The following is an 8,500-nucleotide window of genomic DNA, read 5'->3' as shown; positions in this document are numbered from 1 at the left end:
CTCGCGCGTAACTGCACATTTACGCGACATTTTCTGCCCGCAAGATGCATGATATGTACAATAAAAGCATGAGGGCTAAAACCACATGTTCAATGGTAACTTGCGAGCGTTTACTTCCTCGTCGGCGAGGACTTACGCTCGCGTGTAATTGTGCAATAGGCGCCCGGACGAGAAAGTCAGCGAGCAAGCTTGCGTCTAACTGCACATTTACGCGACATTTTCTGCCCGCAAGATGCATGATATGTACAATAAAAGCATGAGGGCTAAAACCACATGTTTAATGGTAACTTGCGAGCGTTTACTTCCTCGTCGGCGAGGACTTACGCTCGCGTGTAATTGTGCAATAGAGGCGGCCGGATGAGGAAGTCAGCGAGCAAGCTCGCGTCTAACTGCACATTTACGCGACATTTTCTGCCCGCAAGATGCATGATATGTACAATAAAAGCATGAGGGGTAAAACCACATGTTCAATGGTAACTTGCGAGCGCTTACCTCCTCGTTCGGGGGGATCTGGTGAGGACTCTCAGCTGCTTTGGCTATTGTCCGAAGGCAGGCGATGCAGGCCGCAAGGCACGCGCACCCTCTTTAGACGCCGTTTTGTTGTGACGACGACGAAGCGTCATCCTCTCAACCAAAGCGTCTCCATCGCCTTGATGCTTTTAGGAAGCTTTTTTTTTACAAAAAAGCATTCCTCGATCGTCATTTGCTTGGAGGATTTCATTGCTAACGCTACTAATGCGACTGCTGCTAGTGCTGCCGATGCTGCTGCTACCCACGCTGCTCTCCACACTTATAAGTCTACCCCAGGATCCCGCCCCCCCATTTGTACCTCTGGCGCAGATTCAAGGCGGATCTTTTGCACCTCTGCCCCCTGCTGGGTGATTTTTACATGATTCACAATGCGGACAAGGCTGATTCTCAGTCAGAGGTTGCATCAGACCCTTATGTACACTATGACGTAAAAAAGACAGGAAACGTACTTATACGTCTTTGGTAGAGGGCGCCATTGCATTAAAAGACGTCTTTGTACGTCTAAGGGAGTAAATGAGTTGAACAAAGTACAGGGTCCTTCACCTGACTACAGATGATCTTCTGGGGACTTTATTTGGTTTTAATCACTTTTGGGGTCTGTATCTATGCACACTCCCTGGTTTTGCTACCTTCCCGGGTACCACATACACACTGCTTAGTTTCTCTGCCTTCGTGGGTACCACATACATATTGCTTGGTTTCTCTGCCTTCCTGGGTACGACATACACACTGCCTGGTTTTGCTACCTTCCTGGGTACCAGTCACACAAACGTCAGACGACTCAGCACATACCGACTGTCTCAGCACTACACACTTTCACTCCAAGGCAGTGCTGTGAACCAACTTACTGACAAGAGGTAGTATTTAGAATTTTAAAAAGTGCTTGAAAGGTTTTGTTCATGTAAAACCAACAGATTATGACATTATTATTATTATTTAAATCAGTATTAAACAGCATCAGCATAGGTTAAAGATATTATACAGACTATATACGATAAAAAAATACTAAACCACCCTTGCTTTTCCGTCATTTCTTGTATAAGTTAACACACAGATGTATAACATTTGTTTATACAAATATAACGATTAAAAAGTAGCTGATTAGAGTTTTAATTTTGTATTCATTAATCTGTAATAAAAATGGACATATTTTGGTTAATAAAATTAACAAGAAATAAAAGTAAAGGGTGTTCTAATACTTTTTTCAAGATTGTCCTAACATACATTTAATGTTTACAGTATATGTCTTCGGAAGAAGCGCAGCATTAGATTTTTTTTTTTGTTCTCTCTCTTTGACTTCTGAATTTGAATTTCTGTCACAGATGTGCTTGAATTCTATTTTGGATGATTTGTGTTAAACTGCACAAATATTTGAAGAGCCATAGAATTCAAGAATCACACCAGTGCTGCTACTCCTCCGAACGGGTGAACGCCCTTGATTAACAACCTGCGTTGAGGTGGCTTTTGAGATTCGTGGTGTGGGAGAAAAATCTCTGAAGGCATTCTTAGACTTCAAGAGAGGGTCCACAATTTTCAAAGATTCACTTCCGTCTGAATCAGAGGCCTCACTTGTATCCGGAATATATTCATCTCCACTGTCATCTGAGTTGGAGTAATAATGCTTATCCATTCCAAAGTCAGCCTGTTTTTTTAATCTAAAAAACAACAACAACAACGAAATATAAAGGATAGAAGGCAGGAGACCAATAAAATATATGCAATTTGCTTGTAAGATTCCCTGAAATCTATATGGGTTGTTTACCTGTATACTTTTGGTCCTCCTGAGCCTTGGGATAGTAATATGGTCTGGGTCTGAGGCACAAAGTTCAGGGGCAGGATTTGACAATGATTCGTCAGAATCTGTGTCGTTATTCCAAGGAAGATTCAGCCCATATTTTTTGTCCAAGGGAGGAGACTGGGTTGCATCAGAGTCCAAGAGAAAATTGAGAACCCATTAAATACTTAATCCCCAGAGGAATCTGCACAGAAAAAGGTCTTAATTCTATTTGAAAAAAAAAAAAACTAAAATATTGATGAATGATATGACAAAATAATGTAATAACAAAATTAGAATGATTTTAGGAAATTATTTGCAAAACCAAAACATTGTGGTACGATAATAATGCATATAATTATTCTACGCAGCTATATTTAACAAAAACACTTAATTGACCGTAACAAAAAGCTCCCGGGAGGAAAACTACATTAAATGTTTTTTTAACAGGGCAGTGAAAATATTGGAAAATAAAAAAAATAATGAATAAAATAATATGAAAAAAGAATTCAATGTGTATCGATGGACCCATATGAAATACTTATATCGCTATGTACTTATCAGCCATATCGCCCAGCCCAATATGTAACTGCAACTTCAAAACCTCGGGCCATAACAGGATTGTAACATGGGATGCATATCTTCATTCCTAAATTTGTAGATCCCGAGGAGGCTGCTCAATGGTCCTGGTAATGTAAACCTCAACCAATTCGGTCACAGCCAATGTTCTCCATCCTTGTTAAGAAGTTTTGAAATGATTTAATAGATATACTATTGCAAACTATACCAGAATTTGATACATTTTAAACTTTTGATCACAATTTTACCTATTTTCTAAAAATCTGAAGAATCCACATGCCAAATCACCTGCTGTGGACACATAGGTTCTGTTCTGACAGATAATTCAGTTACAGGTTGTGTACTTAAAGCCAATAAGAGGGCAATGCAGCAGTCGACAGCCTGACGAAAGCTTAAGTCTCCCAATGAGAGAACTGTAGTGGCTGGTAGGTTCTTAGATTGTAACATAGTAAAGACATACACTACGCATAACTGTATATCATATGATGATGAGGGAAAATATTATTAGCTACGATTTATGTCCAGATATATTAGAAAACTTGTCCAACCAGCACAGGTCTATCTAACTGTAATTTTAACATCTCAAGACACGACAGGATGACCACATGATACGCATACCTCCTTTTCAGAGTCTGTCAAACGTTGAGAAGGCTGCTTCGATGTTCTGGTGGCATCAACCTCAGCCGATTCAGTCATTGTCGGTTGTCCTCCATCCTAATGAACAAGTTGAATATTAATTTAATGAATTAAAAAAAAGAAAATGGATCAGAATTTTACACATTTTAACGAACAAGTTCACGAATGAAACAAAACCAATTACTTTAGCGCATGACAATTAATCTTCAGTAGAGATATGTTGTGACTGATATTTCAGTCACAGGTTGTCTTTTGAACGCCACCAGGGCCGCAATGGAGCACAGGACAGCCAAAAGTCTTCTTGTCGGACAGCTGTAGTGGCTGGTAGGTTCTAAGATTATAACATAGTAAAGGCACATACAACTCCTAACTGTATTTCATATGATAATGAAGGAAAAGATGATTAGCTATGATTTATGTCAACAATAAAAATGGCTCTACGGGGTCCCCACGAACGCAAACCTGACAGTTGGGTGTCAGATGGCCAACATACCTGACTCGCAATTCAACTCAACTGGACCCCACAACACAAGAAAAAGCTGAGTGAGCCTCAAACCAGACATACACATTCACTGACAAATATCCTGTGACACCAGATATATTAGAAGTCTTGTCTAATCAGCACACGTCTATCTAACTGCAATTTTAACATCTCGAGACACGACAGGATGAGCACACGATACGCATACCTCCATTTCTGAGTCTGTAAAGCCTGGAGGAGGCTGCTTCGATGTTTTAGTAGCATCATAAATTTATTGAATTAATTATATTTGAGGTTGGATTAGATTTTTACACATTTTAAGCCTTAGCCACCCAAAACAAAACATAAGCTCATGAATGAAATAAAACTAATTAATTTCGCCCATGCCAATTAATCTTCTGTAGACACGTGTTGTGACCAGTGTTGTTTTTGGCAGGCATTTTAGATTTTGTCCAAGTCATTTGGACAAAGTGCTGATTTGTTTACATCACATTTAGTCATCCCAATTCGTTATAGTTTTAGTCCAGTTTTAGTCAACGAAAACTAAAAAAAGGGTTTTAGTCCAGTTTTAATCGACGGAAACGCAAAAAAAGTTTTACCCTAGTTTTCGTCAATTTATTCACAAAGGTTTTAGTCCAAGCGGCACGGTGGCCCAACTGGTTAGCATGATGGCCTCACAATATTGAGGTCGTAGGTACGATTCTGGCTCCGGCCTTCCTGCGTGGGTTTCCTCTGGGTAATCCGGTTTCCTCCCATATTCTTAAAACATGCATGGCAAGTTGCTTGGACACTCTAATTGCCCCGAGGCATGAGTGTGAGCGTGGATGGTTGTTCGTCTATGCATGTCCTGCGATTGGCTGGACACCAATTCAGGGTGTCTCGCCTACTGCCGAAGACAGCTGGGATAGGCTCCAACACCCCCCGCGACCCTAGTGAGGAGAAGCGGTACAGATAACGGATGGATGGATGGATGGATGGGTTTAAGTCCATTTGAGTTAAAACAAGGCATTCAAGGTTTCCACCCAATAACAAAGACTTTTGGATGGACTACTAAGGATTCTTCATTACAAACAGAAAAAAGTGGCAACAGTGGAATCAATACTCACTGCTCCAAAATAAGCAGAGAAGCAAAACATTTTGTTGGGCAACTGTTGTGGCTTTATTTCACTAAAAGCAACATAAAATAATTTATGAACCACATGCTAACAATTTTGTCTAGTCAACGAAAAAAATTCATGTACATCACGTCATGTTTTCGTCATAAAAGAACCTCGTATAGCTTGTCATCGTCATTAAAAAAGGGGCGTTAACGAAGTATTTTCGTCATAGTCATCAGTGACGAAAACAACACTGGTTGTGACTGATATTTCAGTCCCAGGTTGTCTCCTGAACACCACCAATTGGGCAAGGGCGCGCAGGAAAGCCTGGGGTCTTCTATTTTTACAGTATAGAAAGGCTAAATATCAAATTGAAACAGTGTTTTATATCATGAATATACAGGGTTGGTGCTGGTTCTGGTAGGGAAACCACAACATAAAGATGTCCTTAATTAGTCCCACAATGGGGATATTTGCAATATGGCATATGATGGCCTAACAGGGCCACCGCCCAGAAAGGAGTAACGCAGAACTTTGTAATACTGTCACTCCCTGACCAGTTCGTTGTTCCTGCAGAGCCAAACTTTGACTCAGACCCACAAATTTGAATTACAGATAGTGGACAATGGAGAACTCCCCCAGTCAGTCATCATGTTCAACTTCCATAGAAACTTCACATACATTTATTAGATTGCCAAACTAATTGGAAACTACATCACCAGAACACCACAAGTGGGCTCTGTTATTGTACTTAAAGATGCATCTTACAAACCTGTGTTCTCCAAGGCCAGCTGGTCCATAGTCTTAAGTTATTTCTTCGCCAACATCAATGTCTCGGAGCGCAAACAGACAGAGGTGTGGTCTGTCCTCTGTTGTCATCTTCTTCATTTTACAGTTGGGGTGCATGTGGTCATCATTAACCAGTCTTCCCAGACTGCCATCTTCTTGAGCTGCATCAACACTTAAAATAGATTAAAAAAAAAAAAAAACAATTATTCAATCAATGTCAGAAATTAATCTTTGAGACAATCTTGTGTACACAAAACATAAAAATAGGAAATCCACAATTTTTAAATCTAAATCAAATCATACAAGAAATTTCTATTGGAATCAGACCCTATTAACAGCTTGTCTTTGAGACTTCATGATCTATATTTTCATTTGTACAGATTCAACGCATGAATAAAAGTAATTATACATTTTTGCTTAGAGAATGATTTTTCCCCTAACACTTATGGGATGAGTATGTGTTTATTTTTTTTAAATAAAAACAAAAATAAGATAACATCTCAATCTTTGCCTCACCTCCAAGTTTTTTCTTGCCGGCGGAAGTCAAACAAAAAGACAGTGCCTCTTCCATCCATCTTCCTGCGTTGAGATTCATCAGAATCTATCAATTTTCCTCTGTACTCCATAATAAAGAATAAAGTCGTCTTTCCTGAAAGGGGCCTTGGTAAATACTCCTCGACCTAGTTAACAGGGAAATCAAGTTAGCTTCGTCATATTTTTAAGCACACAAATAAGGAGTCATCATATTCATTTGGGCCACTATACTAATGTAGGGTGGTTTGAAACATTGCTTCTTGTGAGGGATAGAGCAGAGCCCTTCTTTATGATTTTAAAGGAACAGACCAGCCAAAATTCATTTTCCAGCATTGCATTAGCCAGTATGTATTAGGACTGAAAGTACAAATGTCAATTGCACCTGGTTACGTAAAAAAAAAACTTTAAGATTATTTAGTTTCAAAACAATGACATACACTGTACACAGTCATATTGGATCGCGTCACGTGATCTCTGTGACGTATTACGTGCTTTACACTAGACTATCAATATCGGACTTGTTCACCGGTCTATTGTGGTATAAAAATGCCGGAGGGCGTCATCAAGTACAGCCTTAATTTAGATAGAACTCCTACCATCAGGTTTCACACTCACTGAAATAACTTGAAACTGACAAAAGTGGCAAAAGAAAAGGTCAAGACACTCTTAATGTAAAATAACCACTTAAAAAACGATGTCAGCTTGGTTATCAGAAAACAATAATATATCTTAGCAAAAGCGTTAACATCATACCTTTAAATTAGTTTATATACTTCGCTTCTAACTCTGCAGTCTTGTCCAGACCCTTGACTGCATGTTCAATAGTATCCTGCTTTGGGGACTTCCTGCATCTCAGGGAAGGCATTGTTTATTCTATAAAGAAAAAAGACAGTATTGTGTTGAGAATTATTAATACTATGGGCTAAATGGAGTTTTAACAATATCAGTGTAAGAAAAATAAATTATAAATTAAAAAAATATCAATTCCTCCATCCCAATTAACGATTTCAACCATAATAGTTTATATTGAAGTTTAAACAACAGACACAGACAGATTTATGCAGTGTGACTACAAAAATCTTACCAAAATTGCATTCACAGTAACCTTTGCTTTAAGAATCATGTAATTAACCAGTGAACATCGTGTCTTACACAAAAATTAATGACAGAAATTATCATGGTACTTGCATTCTGTGGTTCTATAACAAAAGTGCAAGCTGTTAGCTCCGCAAAGCTAACGCAACAAGCTAGCGTCCCTCGTGCTCACATTCAATGCAAACCTGACCACCGGATGACAATACGCGTCGGTTTAGTTCTTTAAATGAGTAAAAGCACCATGACGTTTTATAATTATTCAATGCTTAACTGGAGCTCGTCAATTATGTCGATGTAGGAGCACATGTTTGCTAGGCCAGTGTTGTAGGCCCACATCCATGGTGCTACTTTGTATAGTGTTTTCCACACAACTATCTCTAACTATGAACAAATGCACTCGACGCATGTTTTGAAAAAAACCCAACGAAAAACACTTACCTCTCCGTTTCAACAGCAGTTCGAACTTCGAAGTGGTGATATTCTCCAGCGTTAAGCACCTGCTCGAACTGCGAATAGGTCAAATTCAACAGCGTCTTTTTTCTGTCTTAATAAGGACGCGATGAGAGGAGGAGCGCTTGCCTTTTCGTCAGCACGCCCCGCGCGGGTGGTGCTGCTTTATCACTCTCTATCTGTGCCCGCCCGCCGGCACGTCGATAGAAAAATAATATTCCTTCAAACATTACTTTCATCTTCTTAACGTTTTGTAGTGAATTTAACAGGTTCACCACTTTTTTCAAATACACCAATGGAAAACAGGTCTTAATTGAGGAAACATACAAAGAGCGTCTCACAAACACCTTATGATGAGCAATGTAATTTGATCACGTTTTTTGTCACTGCCTGGACGTTGGGTTCACTGGCCTGGTGGCAGTGGCTTGTAGACACTGTCACTGAGTGGGAACGGATCTCAAGGTGGGTCAAACTAACCCAAGCAGTGGATCGGTCCGTTTTTTAAATTTATTAATTTTTTTATTTTATGTATTT

The 8,500-nt window shown here is 39.4% G+C and overlaps 1 long non-coding RNA gene across 1 annotated transcript; it reads right to left on the bottom strand.

Moving 5' to 3' along the window:
- Positions 1-2,109: 2,109 nt before the first annotated feature.
- LOC148315618 (uncharacterized) lies at positions 2,110-5,950 on the bottom strand. Its single transcript, XR_015840754.1, has 4 exons — positions 5,871-5,950; positions 3,503-3,598; positions 2,294-2,446; positions 2,110-2,186 (listed from the first exon to the last, which is right to left on the bottom strand). It is a non-coding gene; the product is annotated as an uncharacterized LOC148315618 (long non-coding RNA).
- Positions 5,951-8,500: the final 2,550 nt, after the last annotated feature.

The sequence above is a fragment of the Idiotropiscis lumnitzeri genome, unplaced genomic scaffold (genome assembly GCF_059441095.1).
Source record: "Idiotropiscis lumnitzeri isolate Australia: NSW breed Sydney's pygmy pipehorse unplaced genomic scaffold, RoL_Ilum_1.0 HiC_scaffold_76, whole genome shotgun sequence".
Classification (NCBI taxonomy): domain Eukaryota; kingdom Metazoa; phylum Chordata; class Actinopteri; order Syngnathiformes; family Syngnathidae; genus Idiotropiscis; species Idiotropiscis lumnitzeri.
Note: the sequence above shows the minus strand (reverse complement) of the source record. Positions and strands in the feature narration are given on the sequence as shown.